This window comes from Octodon degus, unplaced genomic scaffold (genome assembly GCF_000260255.1).
Source record: "Octodon degus isolate 3935 unplaced genomic scaffold, OctDeg1.0 scaffold00001, whole genome shotgun sequence".
NCBI classification, from domain to species: Eukaryota; Metazoa; Chordata; class Mammalia; order Rodentia; family Octodontidae; genus Octodon; species Octodon degus.
This window is the reverse complement of record NW_004524577.1, coordinates 6154327-6168592: the sequence shown is the minus strand read 5'-3', so window position 1 is coordinate 6168592 and position 14266 is coordinate 6154327. Positions and strand designations below refer to the sequence as shown.

At 45.5% G+C, this 14266-nt stretch overlaps 1 pseudogene; it reads right to left on the bottom strand.

Annotated features, from left to right (window-relative positions):
* Positions 1-1492: 1492 nt before the first annotated feature.
* On the bottom strand, positions 1493-2087 carry LOC101574028 (annotated as a pseudogene).
* Between the last annotated feature and the right edge of the window lie 12179 nt (positions 2088-14266).

Below are 14266 nucleotides of genomic sequence, written 5' to 3'. Positions count from 1 at the left end.
CTCTCCTGATGCCACTTCTCCTCTCTTCAGACTGTGTTCTCAGGGATCAACAATGATAGCAACACCAGACTCTTTTCCAAGCTCTCATCCAGCTGTCCTCTCTCTACAGCACCTTATTCCTTGTGTGATGTTCTATTGAGTCATGAGATTCACTGATGCCTTGTCCACTGTCACCCAACCTCTCTGATCACCTTTTCCTTCTCATCCTGTGTGCTAAGTAGCACCATTCTCTATCATCTTCTTTCCTCCCTAAAAGAAAGGAAGAAAGAAGCAGGCCTTGCATCTGGCTGTCCTCAGTTAGAAACTTACGTTTGCCTTCTTGGACGCACACCACTTCAGAGCTTCAACACTGTGTGAGCACACCATGTTTTTCCCGTACCTCCTCTATCCAGGCATCTTCCCAGAAGGCAGCTCCCTGAGTATTGGGAGTGGCTGCAAATGGAAATTGGTCATGTGTGTGGGAGGGAAGGACAAGGTTGCAGTGCCTAAAGCAGTCAAGCTACCTCAGTCTTGAGAACAACATCTTGCCTGGACAATTTCAGTTATTAGTTGCTAGGCAACATTGTGTCTCATGATACTAACTTTGCAAGAGTATAGGTAAACACCCCTGCTGTTTTGTTCAGGCCTCTTGCCCATCTGGTAAAAAGGCCTCCACCTGACCCAGCTCTTGTCTCTTGCATATCTTTTTTCCATTCCTGCTGCATGGTACTTGGAGAGACCAATGAGTCCCTCCACCCAAGGAACTGATCATTCATTCCTCCAGACCTTGTCCTGGCAGACATGACTTGGGAGTGTGGTGTTGAACATAGCTTCATATGGGTCATTCACATCTTCCTCCAGCTCCAAGCCAGCATTCACATTAGCCTGGTGGGCCTTTGCCTCTTGCTAACTCTCTGACTCCTCTACCTAGGAATATAAAGTTCAGGGTGATGGTCTGCTCGCAGCTGACTTCTCGCTCTGTGCACTTGGCCTCAGTGAATGAGGTCACCAACCAGTGAGGTAAACTGGAAGTGATGTTGACATTTTTCACTTCCTCCTTGCTTGCTTCATTCTTTTTCATGAAAGATAGTCACAGGCTGCCTTGGGCTGTCCACTCCTTTCTTCCCTTCTTCTTCTTCCTCTTCTTTTTGTTCTTCTTGCACTTATTCCACTGAGCTATCTCCCTGGCCCTCTTCTTGTTCTTGTTCTTGTTCTTGTTCTTGTTCTTGTTCTTGTTCTTGTTCTTGTTCTTGTTCTTGTTCTTGTTCTTGTTCTCCTCCTCCTCCTCCTCCTCCCCTTCTCCTCCTCCTTCCTCCCCCTCTTCATCTTCCTCATCTTCTTTACTTAAAAGTAGTTGTATTTTTATTCCACAATTTGCTCAAATACTGGTTTCCTTACATACTTTCTACAGGATGAAATTCTTCACATTGTGTCTTGACTATGTACTTATGGAATTTCAGGGAAATAGTTATGTTCTTATTAGCTTAATCTGTACTAAAGGGATGGCAGGTGGTCACATGCAGTCCATGTGGGAGTCTAACGACATTCAGTGAGTTTTCTGATGTGCACCACCCCTTTGACGCTGAAGGTAAAGCATCTGTTGACAGAAGAGACTGTGGATTTGGATTACTGCTCTCTGCATCTTCTAGTTTTTCTGTTATCTTCCCATTTAATGTGAGATCATGAAACCCTGGGATTAGAGGCCAAAATATTTCTTTGGAGCTTAGAAAAGTCTGGTTTTACTGGTAGATTTCCCCTTAATTCTGTCTCACTATGCGCATTATTTACTTAAAATTCTTGGCCTTGATAAGTGCAAGTAATGAGCACCACAGTCACGCCAGCTGCATCTGATCTGGAATTAATCGGGGGTTGGGCGCGTCAGCCCGAAATACAAGCATATGTCTTCCTGCAGGAGCAGAGCCCACTAAAATAGAGTCTAAAACTTGATCACGTTCTTCTCTTTCTGCAGAGCCCACATAGGTAATTTTCCACTCCAACTCTTCACTGAGGTCCTTGATGCACTTGACAGTGATCTCGAACTAGAATGGGTTGTAGAAAGGGGAAGGTTTGTCCAATGCCACCACATTGTTCATCTGGACCTTGGCCATGGCATGGAGGGCGAGCTGGGTGCCGCCCATGACCCTGCACTGCCGCTGCCTCTGCCCCATCCCCTTCTACGTTCATTCTCACATGGCCTTACTTCCCTACCCGCTGCTTCGATTCAAGGTCCTGCCCTCCTTTCTGCTGAGTAAAGTGATCCTCTTCCACCTGGTTCCTCTGTTTCCTCTGCTTGTGGCAGCTTTTGCATGTATGCATCCTGCCCAGCACCACTGTGACCTCTTCTCTGATACCTCACGCAGGCATCAGTGGCCCACACTTCCCTACAGAAGGAATCTCAGTGAGTCTACTCCCCTTTAACAGCTTCTTATTCTGTTTGTCAGGGACCTTCAGACAGACAGACAGAAGAAGATACAGATGGGTAGTTAGGGATGCATGAGAGGAGATTCACGGGGGAGTTGGCTCCTGCGCTGACGGAGGCTGAGGAGTCCCACAACAGGCCATCCACAGACTGGAGATGCCAGGATGTCGGTGCTAAGGGTGATCCCAAGTCTGAAAGTCTAGAACCAAGGTCTCTGATTATGCAGTGCTCCATGCCTGGCTCAAGGCCTGGGAACCTAGGGGCCTGATGGCATACACTGCAAGGCTGGGAGAGGACAGGAGTCCCAGCTCAGCAGAAAGACCCAGGCTTCTCTTCTGTTTCATTCTACTCAAGACGACAGGCCACATCCAAGGTGGGTCTCCCCACAATGGGCGCTCTGACTCACACACCTATCTCCTCTGGAGACAGGCCTGGAGATGCACACAGTAATAATTACTTAGCGGACTGGTGGCCCACGCCTGTCGTCTTAGCATTATGGTAAGCTGAGGCAGGAGGATCACAAATTCAAGGCTAGCTGAGACAAGTTAGTGAAACACTGTCTCAAAATGGGCTGGAGATACAACTCGGCCCAAGATCCCTGGGTTCAGTCCCCAATACCACAATACAACTACAGTGACAAAAACCTCTTCCTGGGTTTCAGGCATTTCTTACTCTGGTTAAGCTGATTTCTAAGATTAATCATCCTGCTCACTTTCCCAACCCCTTTGCAGCCTGGAGTGCAGATGGGATTCAGTCCCGGCCACTGAGACACAGAGGAAAAGGCTGGGAAAAGGCCCACAAGAGAAGGACCTTCTGCCCTCTCCCTTGCACCATCAGGGAGATTTTTCTTCTCAGTTTTTTTTGAGACAGCATCTTGCTGTGTAGTTCCACCTGGCCTTGGACTCACTGTGTAGCCCAGAGTGAGACTTCAGCCCCAGCCTCTGAGTGCTGGGATTACTGGCATATGTAGCACACATAGCTCATTTTCACTTAGGTTGTAGATGGGTCAGCTCCTCAGGAGGGTGCGTGACATCTGCGCAGTCTCTCTCCAATGCATCCTCCAGCCACCACTACCCATCACTCATCATGACTTAGGCTGGTGGGAGGTGGAAGCCCAGGAGCCATGTGCAGGTCCATCATCCACAGCGGCGAACATCCAAGACCCCCAGCGAGGCCACCTCCCTGTGGTCCTGTGCTTGGGCAGTGCTTTCTGCCTAGATTCCACACTGCTCCTCTGACATGTTTGAGCTCACTGAATGCAGAGGAAATGATGCTTTTCCAGTCGGGGCCAAACCCTGAAGACCTGGTCAGTTCTGGTTTTTATACTCACAGGAGCACTGAGCCAGTGGGGCAGGAGACCCAGCTTTCCTGAGCTCTCTGTGCTGTGGGGACATATGAGCCGAATGCCAAGTGAGACCTTGTGGAGAAGGAAATGCTTGGCCAGTACAGAGCGCTGAGGCTCCAAACTCATGACCTCATCTGAGCTGTGCCAATCAGCCACCACCCACGTGTGTCCCCAGAGCTAACACCACAAGCACCAAAGACAAGCTGGTGGGTCTGGGGGAAAAAGCAACTGCAGAGCTTCCAGTCAAGCCCCCAAGCATTCTCCTCCTCGCAGGTGGCTGCCACTCTTCTGCAGCTGCACTCTGCTTGTGTGGCCTCTGGGCCTGGATTAGTGGTCCTTGCCACATGTATCCTACACTTCAAGGCTCACGGTGAAGCCACCTCCCCTGTAAAACCATCTTGATTCTGTCAAATACTGGGTTTTTGGACCAGCTCAGGAGCAGGGCTGTGACTTTGCCTGCTACATACCCCCCAGCCCCCACCTTTGTTACCGCAAGAAAGTTTTGTGTGGATGAACTGTCTCTCCCCCTTTTTAAGTAAAGCTGCCAGCTTGTACACTTACATCGCTCTGGAGCAGGGACCTAAAACCTTGCCCTCTCTCTCCCTCTCCCTCGTTCTCTCCCTCCCTCCCTCTCTCCATCTCTGTCTCCCTCTCTCCCTCTCTCTCTCCCTCTCTAGTCTGTCTGTCTCTCTCCCTCTCTCCCCCTCCCTCCTTCCCTCTTTCTACTTTCTCTCATTAAGAAGGGTATCAGAGAACTGAAAATGGGTGAGCAGGTCTCCACAGCCTCTCTGATCCATGTCCTCACCCTCCAGGTCTATGAACTGTGCTGCAGCACAGACAGGGGCACTCACTATGGAGTCTACTTGTGCCTTTATGATTCCTGGGCTCTCGCATTGGGTGCTGACCATGTGATGAGTGTTGACCACTGACATCAGGGTAGAAGTGGTACATGTGCCTTTCCGGCCGAGGCGGTAAAAGCCTCTGCGCAAACCTGCACTCCCTCTTCTGCTGTGATCACAGGAGACTTCATGGCTCAGATGGCACAATGCAGTGTGGTGGAAATTCTGTCCACCTGAGTCTGGCTGAGCGTAGGGAACAGCCTCCAAGCCGTAGTTTGGATTCTGAGTGGCCCCCAAAGGCCCATGTGTTAAAGACCTACTTCCCAGTTTGGCATGTGTCTTGGTTACTTTTCTCTTGTTGCTGGAACAAAATAGCCAACATGCCAAATTAAGAAGGGAAAGGTTGATTTAGCTCACAGTTAGTGGAGGTTTCAGTCCACACTTGGCTGGCTCTAAGGCAGAGCGGCACTTGGCAGAGGGCAGCTGTTCACGGAGGCAGAAAACAGCAAAGGGAGGAGCAGTGGCTGTGACCACTAGCAAGCCTCTCTGCCTTCCTTAGATTGCATCCAGGCCACCCAGCCTCAGGGTGGGTGTAGCACTCACACCCAAAAATCCTAACATTGGATCATGAATTAATCACGGACTCTAAAAGCCATTCCACGAGGCTGTGGAGAGACAACTCTACACAAACCATAACAGCATGTTTGGGAGATGGTGGAATCCTTCCTAGATGTGCCCTGCTGCAGGGTCTTTAGGTTACAGGGGCATGCAGCTGCTGGAGGTTATGTATAGCGAGCCCTTCCCAGTCCTCACTGTGGCCCAGGAAATTTGTATTTGTGATCCCATGACAAGTTACTGGAACTCCAGTGAGCTCATTTCAACCTACCACTTCCAGTAGAACCCATGGTGAGAATAGAGACACTAAGGCATATTTGTGGTTTTGGGGAGCCAAATCCAGCCTCGATGATGGCTGTCCAGGGTAAGGCTTTGACGGAGGGCTGAACCCAGATTGATTAGTGCGTAAAGAAGCAAATGGCTTGAGGAGGAGCGACTGTGACGTGTGCACCGTGAGCTGGGCCTGGTGGGAGGCCTGGAATCACCTCTGCAGTGTGCAGAGAAGGATACCCAAGAGTGGTCTGCATGGCACTGCTGAGATGACACCTCATATTTTGGGGTGGGTGCCTCAGCTCTGATGTGCAATCCTGCAAGCCCCAGGAAGTCATGGCTTCTATCTCAAGGCTTGATCCTAGGGGACAGCATGGAGCACTGGCTCTTCATCCTGCCTCAGTTCAGCTCACACTAAGGAAATGGGGGGGGGGAGTCTGAGGACACACTGCCTGCTGCCTTCAACACTGTCAAAGACTGCCATCGGTACCTCTGCTGGACTCATCTGCACTGTCCAAAGCCAACTGAAGGGATAAGGAAAAGTCCTAGCCAGCTCTGTACACGTCAATGCATGGAAATAGGGTCAGGCTCAGCCCAAATGCAGACAAACGCTCCTCTTTCAAGGAGTGTTGCCCAGGTGGTCCTCCACAGTGGTGGGGTCTCTTTCCTGTTCTTCCTCACTCATTTGTTGCCTGGCCATGAAGTGAGTGGATTTTGCTGACCTTGTGTTTCCACCACGATTCAATGTCTCATCACAGACCCAAAATGATAGGCCACTGAGCATGGACTGAAGACTACAGTTGGGAGCCAAGACATAGGGTGAATGTTATGGTTTGTATCTAGGTGTCCCCCCAAAGCCTCATGCAGTTATGGGGCAGACTTCTAGAGTTTGTGATTAATTCGTGATCCAATGCTGGGATTATGGGCGTGAGTGCTACACCCGCCCTGGGGCAGGTAATCTGCATTACAGTGTAAGGAGGGGCAAGAGGCTTGCTAGCTTCCTCTGCTGCTGCCCCTCCTTTTGCTCTTTTTTGTTTTCTGCCACTACAAGCTGCTGCTCTCTGACATGTTCTACTCTGTTTTGGAACCAGCTGAGTATGGACTGAAAGCTCCACTAACTGTGTGCTAAATAAATCTTTTCTTGGGGCTGGTGAGATGGCTCAGTGGTCTAAAGCACCTACTTAGAACAAACTAAGCCAAGCAAAGCACAGGGACTGCAGTTCAATCCCCCAGCACCACATGCCAGCCAGCCCCGCCCCCTGGTGGGCTGAGCTGGCCACACACACAAAATAAATAAATAAAAATAAAAATAATTTAAAAATAAATAAATCTTTTCTTGCTTAGCTTTGGGTGTCACATATTTGTCCCAGCAATGAGAGAAGAGTAACTAAGACAGTGATCTTATAAATTGATTATCTTGGGGCCGGGGAGATGGTTCAGTAGAATAAGTGCTTGCCTGGCAAGCGCAAGGGCCTGAGTTCAATCCCTGGTTCTGCAAAAACAAACAAACAAACAAACAAACAAACAAACAAAACAAAATAAATTGATTATCTTGAGTATTTAGAAAGTGATGGAAAGCTGAGATCCTCCTGCCAGCATGTAAGGGAAATGAGCCAGAGATAGTGATTTGAGGGATGGTTGTTACGGCAGCATAACCTGCCAGAGATTGACTAAGCCCTCCAGCCCCTTCTAATAAAATTTTACTTAAATCCAAAGTTAGTTTCTCATTTTTTTCGTTTTTGTTTTTTTGCGGTACCAGGGATGGAACTCAGGACCTTGCGCTTGCCAGGCAAGTGCTTATTCTACTGAGCTATCTTCCTGGCCCCAGCTTCTCATTTCTAAAACAGCTCCATTGATAAGCTCTACCAGCAACTGGCAGTTTATTTCCTGACTATAGTTACTAATGCAAATCTATTTTTTATTATTACTTGCAAACAACGTTCTTCTAGGACTATAAGCATTCCTGTTTGTGGGGATCACAGATCGGTGGCAGAGTATTTGCTTCTGTGTATGCAATACCCTCACTTTGATCCCTAGTAATTAAACGATTCATCATGCATTTGTGTGTCTACAAGAGTGCCACATACCTTTATGGCTCTTAATAAATATTTATTAGGATAAATACAAAAATGAATGAAAAATCTGACAAGTCAACTAGATATGCACTTTTCCATTGTAGTTTCCAAATCCATTTTCAAGTGAATTTTAATTAAAAGAATTAAGTTTATGACTGCAGCTCTATTTTTATGCTAAACAGCATGTATACATTGTTTAGCTACACTGCAATTTCAATCATATAATAGAGATTGCATCTCTATTTTTACAATGATAGAGCCATATTCTATATATATGTCATATTAGTCATAACTTTAAAAAATATTCAATGCTGAAAAGTAATTTTTTTTTTTTTATTTTAAGGAAGGGTCTATAGGGTGTTCAGGGTCTCACTACTAGATAGTGATCCATCTGTTTAAAGCCTCCCAAGAGCTGGAATCACAGGCACATGCCACCACCCCCAGTCTCAACTGCCATCTCAGCACGTGGGGGGTGGGGTGGGGTGCAGCACAGCAGGCCTGGGGATCAAACACCTAGTCCCTGCAAATGCTTGCAGGTGCTTTAATCTACTGAGCTATTTGGCTAGCCCCCATAAAATAATTTTGAAACATCAGGATAACAATATTCACTGAGCCCTTAATTTGTGACAGGCACTATATCAGAAGTTTTTATGTTTTCACCCCAACCCTACCCCAATCTAACATACTGTAGACAGAAGCAGCAGCAGCAGCAGCAGCTTGGAACTATATGTTCAGTATCCCAAGAGAAATAAATCATTTTCAAACCAGGAAATAAAGGCCCAGGATACTGCTGGACCAGTAAAAAAGAACCATGGAGAATAAGAATTCTCCATGTTTGTCCATTTCAAAAGGTACATATTTGAAGTAAACATGACGGCTGGAGATTTAGCTCCATGGTGCAGCTTCTGCCTGGCACGTGTGAGGTCCTGAGTTCGACTCCTGGTATGTCCATCTGAAAGGGTATGATTTACAGCCTGAAAAAATGTTTTATTGGAATGACCGTTAAGAACATAGGATGTAGGACGTGAGAATGCATTTCAGTGTGTTATTCATTCATTGGTGCTTCTGTGTGTGTGTGTGTGTGTGTGTGTGTGTGTTGTTAGAACAGGGTAGGGCTCAGGCTGACCTCTTAGAGGCAGCTCAGCCTCCCGACCAGCGCCTGTGCAGCTGGTCTGGGGGCCACACTTGGAAGGTGGAGTGCAGACGCCTCCTGTGCTGAGAAAGTGCCTGCAATCTGAGAACCCTGCTGAAGCCTGATCTGAGGTTTTGATTAACTTGCCCAGAACTCAGCCTTTGATCTCTTGTTTTTTTTAAGTGGGTTAGGAAATCATGATTACTTTGCATCTTATCTGCAAATCACTTCTCGGGTGACGTCACTATCTTTGTAGAACAGCCAAGATCAGGGAGACAGATACAATGGAGGCCTGAGAGGCAAAGACACTTGCCACAAGTCCTGCACACTAAAACTCGTTCACTTTACTACTGTGCATTTGGTTTTATTTGGGGATCACTTTTCTAACAAGACTGGCCACCATTAGAGTACCTATAGGCCCAGCTGCTCAGGAGGCTGAAGCAGGAACATTGCTGCTGCCTAGGAGTTCAAGACCAGCCTGGACAACCTAGTAAGACCCTCCATTTGCTTAGAAAATTGTGGTGGCTCATGCCTGGAAATCCAGTGCTGGGGAGGCTGAGACACGAGGATCACTATGAGTCCGAGCTGCGTAGTGAGATCCTGTACCAAAGACATTAAAAAAAAAAAAACCCTTTCAATAAAAAAGAAAAGCATATACATTTTAGAATACAAAACTTAAAAATGTTAGTGTTTATAGCAACAACCTGGTTATATGGAAAACGAGCTTAATGTTGCTAGGCCAACATGGCCGCAACTATGTCCTAATAATATATATAATATGTACACATAGTATCAATTTCTTTATATCTGAAATCGTTATGATCATAGGTTTATTTTTTAAAATAATATTTCTTACAGATTATAAGATATGATCTTAGGCCCGGCAAGAGAGCTCGGTGGACTAAGGGCCTGCTTTGGGACCAGGGTTGGATCCACCCTGGGGAGTGCGGAGCCTGCAACTGCGTGTGGGCGTGCTGGCACACGCCTGAAATCCCAGCACTGGGGAGGCTGAAAACAGGACGATCAGTATGAGTCTGAGCTGCATCGTGAGACCCTGGACAAACACAGAAATGAAAGTAAATAAATAAGATACAATCTTAGATAAAACTTAGAAAATAACAAGACGTTTTTACCTAAGATACCACAATCAGATGATCAATGTATACTATATACTTGCTTCTAATTTTTTGTTTTTCAGTACTGGGATTTGAACTCAGGACCCTGCGCTTGCCAGGCAAGCGCTTATTCTACTGTGCTATCCCCCCGGTCCCTGCTTCTAATTTTCTTCCTTTCAACATTCCACATTACTTTTCTGACATCAGGTATTCTTTCATAATAGGCTACCTAACCTCCCCCAGAATGTTTACACACTCCAGCCATTCTCCTTTGCAGTTTTTTTTTTTTCTTTGTAGTTTTTTAGAGACAAACAAAGAAAATGTTTGCACTCTGCCCTGACATTGAGGGCTCTGATGCTTTCTTTGTAGGCTGGCTGTTGCGGGCTTCTCTGGTTACTCAGCTTCCTAGAAATGTGGTCTTTGAGTCGACACATCCAGGCCTCTAACCGCTCAGCCAGACTGCCCCACAGAGCAATGAAGCAACGCACGCTTCCTCCCGTGTGCTCCGCTTGTGTAGGCCAGTGCAGAGTCTCTGCTGACTTGAGACAGAAGCTGTGTCCAGCGCTGACCTCAGGCAGCTGTCATCACCCCTCGAAGATGTTGAATTATGTTTAGTTCTGGGGAAGCCTCCGTGATCCAGTCCTTACCTGGCACACAAAGTTCAACTTGGGGCTCTCTTTGGTGGCAGATGACTGAGTCTTAGTGGGTCATAAGAGCTCAGCTCCAGTCACTCGCAGGAGGCCAGCTGATTGAAACAAGCTTCCCCTCAAACTGTCTCTGGATGTTGGCGATCCAGCCCGAGTTCTTAAAATCTGTTGTTTCTGAGGCTGCCCATTCTACAAGGGTGAAGAAAAGCCTTTTTTTTTTTTTTTTTTTTTTGGGTGCAGGATTTCACTATGCAGCTTGGACTCGTAGTGATCCTCTTGATTTCTGCCTCCCTAGTGCTGTGATTATAGGCTTGCGCCACCATGCACAGACTCCATCAGCAGCTCAGAGCTCCTGGGGCAGGGCTGGCGCAGCATGTGGTACGAGGAATCGAATCCTGGCCCCTGTGCTTGCCTAAGCAAGTGCTTGGTCCACTGAGCTGTATTATCAGCCCTGAAAAGCCTGGTAAGACCTTGAAATTTGTTGTAGTTTTGTCTTTTGATAAAGATGGTGATGAGCAGAGAGGGACATTTTCTCTTTCTGTTTCATCAGCTTAGACCCATTGCTTCTACTGGGCCAAACTGAAGCTATGTGAAGGATTTTTTTTTTTTTTTGCTTAGAACTTTGTGAGACACAGACGCTAATGAGTGCTGTCAGGAAAGAGGCTTGACCTGGGGCCAGTGCAAATCTGGTTTCTATTCTTCTTTCCATTTGCTTCTCTATTGCTATGCACTGTAAAGAGAAAAATCGGCTTCTTATTCTCACTCTTGTTAGATGTTTATGAGAAAATACAGCAAAATACAGGTGGAAAAAAGACAGTTGTGAGTTCTTCCACTGGCAACATGAAGCTCTGTTAACACTTTGGCATGATTTTCCTCCATACCCTTTGAAATCGATGCTTGCAAAATTACATGTACATTATGTGATTGTCCAGTTTAAGATAAAACTAGAAATGACACATAAACCTCAAAATTGCTTTCCATTCCCACTTTAATCCCTCTTTCTTCTTTCTAGATGCCTTTTATTGGGGTTTTGTAACTGCCTTTCCAATGTTTAAAAATAATTTTATGCACATATACTTATCAAATGGAAAGATATAATATTGCCATTTTGTATTTCACCAAATAAATTGTAACTGTGCTGCATCATTTTTACAGCTTGCTCTTCCCCCTGCTTTATTATTCTTGCAATAGATGCTTGCTAGTTCAGTCCTTCTGAGATTACATAATCACCCAGGGCACATGAATATTCAGTTTTTTCATTTTCTTATTCACAGGTTCATCTTCTCCTCTATTGTCAACATCGGTGTGGCAAACTGCAGGCGCACAAGATTTTCTCCAGTTCTTAGAAATGGAATAGCTGGAGGAGCCTTTTCAATTTCAGTACCACCAAACTGCCCTCCAGGGAGGCTGTGACATTTACAAGCACGCCATTGATGTGTGAGAACATTAGTCTCTCCTTATCACTGGCAGCGTCTTCTCATTTTTACGGGAGGAAGGTTGTCATCTTTCTCTTGCTTTTATTTCCTCCAATGCCAAGACCAAACATCTTTCAGCCTTCAGAATGGTACCAAGTCAGTGAGCACGTGTGTGCGCTCTCCCGTGCTCTTCACCTCGCTTGTATTTTTTTTTAGCCATTTGCATTTTCTTTTCTTTTTTTTTCTTTTTTTCCCATAATTTTATTGAGAAACAAATAACAATGAGACAGTTTCAAACTAAATTGGTAGGACAGTTTCAATAATTAACACATTGCATACTCTCTTCCTAGTGGTTGTTTGGTGTACAAGATGCAGACATGATATCCTATTTACAGACACTATTAGAAACAAATCCCTCTATTCATTAAGAGAATGTAACTATATAGGTATCCTAACCATTTTGAATACAGAGATACAAAATGGACATTCATCTGTATCCCTTTTGTTTGGTTCCATTATTTGAATATTATAGGTGTGTTGACTCAGTAAAATATTCTAAAAGTGTCCAGTAGTCCACAATAGTATTGAGTCTTCTGCTTCACTGGCAATGTCAGAAATTGTTGACCTGAATCCCCTACAGCTCAACATAACAGCATGGTTTTACTTCTTATACTTTGTTTTTATACTTTTCTGCTGGATGGTTAAGACCAAGGTAAAGCAAGACCTATGCAACAAGAGTGGTAGCTTTTGGGTGTCTCAGATTGTAGATTCTTTGTGTCAGCCATGTGGATGAGTCACAGCCATTGCTTGGCCAATGTGCTCTCTGTGAAAGCCTGAGAGAATGTTTTCTCTCCATGTGACTCTCCTTAGGCACACTCTACATCATCGATCACTTTCCTCTTTGGCCCCATAATCTCCTTGATCAGAAAATTTGGGATACTACTGAGTTACATGATGTTATAGTACAAGTTCTCATATGTCCTGAGTCTTAATTGACCTTGGAAGGCTAGGGCCAAAATGTTGGCTTTCCTTGTAGCCCTCCTTTTTCTCTAATTTTGGTCTGTGAACTTAGGTTGTTAACCATCCAGAAGACAAGCTTATTGTTATTACCATACAACTTAGGCTGTTAAGCTTAGCCTCACTATCTGTCTGAATATCAAACATCTTAGGCATAACATGGAACAGGTATTTTTCATCAAGTATTGATATGTTGAACTTCAAGCCCCTACAGAATATGATGAAAAAACATTTCAAAATTAGAATATATTTTAAAAATAGGCATAAAGAATTATATACTTCTTCTGTTTACACGTAAGTCCAGAAATCTCACCATATACAACCTTGAAGTAGGACAGTCCCACAACATTCCTTTTCCTGTCTCCTGCCTTCACTCACCACCCCCTTCTTTTTGAACAATCATCTACCCAAGAGACAGCACAGCAGCAACTGGCATGTCATGACAAACAGCCCGTATTCAGAAGACCAGAATGACAGGCACTCCAAGCATGAACCTACTATTATAAATTGCCATCTTCAGTGCATTTGTTTAGTTCACAGGTGTCAGTATATATGGTTAGTCAGGGTGAGAATCTTTCCAATTAACTGCTAGATTAAAAAATCTTCTGGAGATTCTCAGGATCATTGCCTTGCCCATCTTCTACATATAACTGTACGGCTTGCCACTGTCATGTTTCCTCGCTCTTCTCCTTTCCCTCTCAATTAGTTAGTCCTCAAGTTGCTCCACATCACTAGCCATCCAAGAAATGCAAATTAAAACAACATTGAGATATCATCTCACTGCAGAAAGAATGGCTATCATAAAGAAATCAACAAACAACAAATGTTGGAGAGGCTGTGGGGAAAAAGGAACCCTTCTCTACCACTGGAGGGAATGTAGACTGGTGCAACCGTTATGGAAATCAGTGTGGAGACTCCTTAGAAAACTTGGACTGGAAATCCCATCTAAACCAGCTATTCCTCTACTAGGAATTTTCCCGGAGGATCTGAAAACATCATATTATAGTGATATATGTGTGCCCATGTTTATAGCAGCATAATGTGTGATAGACAAATCTTGGAAACAACCAAGATGCCCATCACCAGAGGAATGGTTGAAAAAGATGTGGTATTTTTACACAATGGAGTATTACTCAGCTATAAAAAATGATAAATTCAAAGTCTTTATATTGAAGTGGATGTCACTTGAAGATATACTCATAGCCTAGCCCAGGTCCGGTGAGTGTGCAGAGAGCTTCCTGCTACCCTGCGCTGGCGGGACCAGTCCCAGCCCAGGCGCAGCATGGCCGGACCCTCTCCCAGCCCCTTCGGCCGCCCCCCCACCACTCCGCAGTGCCTCCCCCATCCCTCCCGCTGAATAGGATTTTCTGCCGAGATCCGGGAGCCCCCAGACCCAGT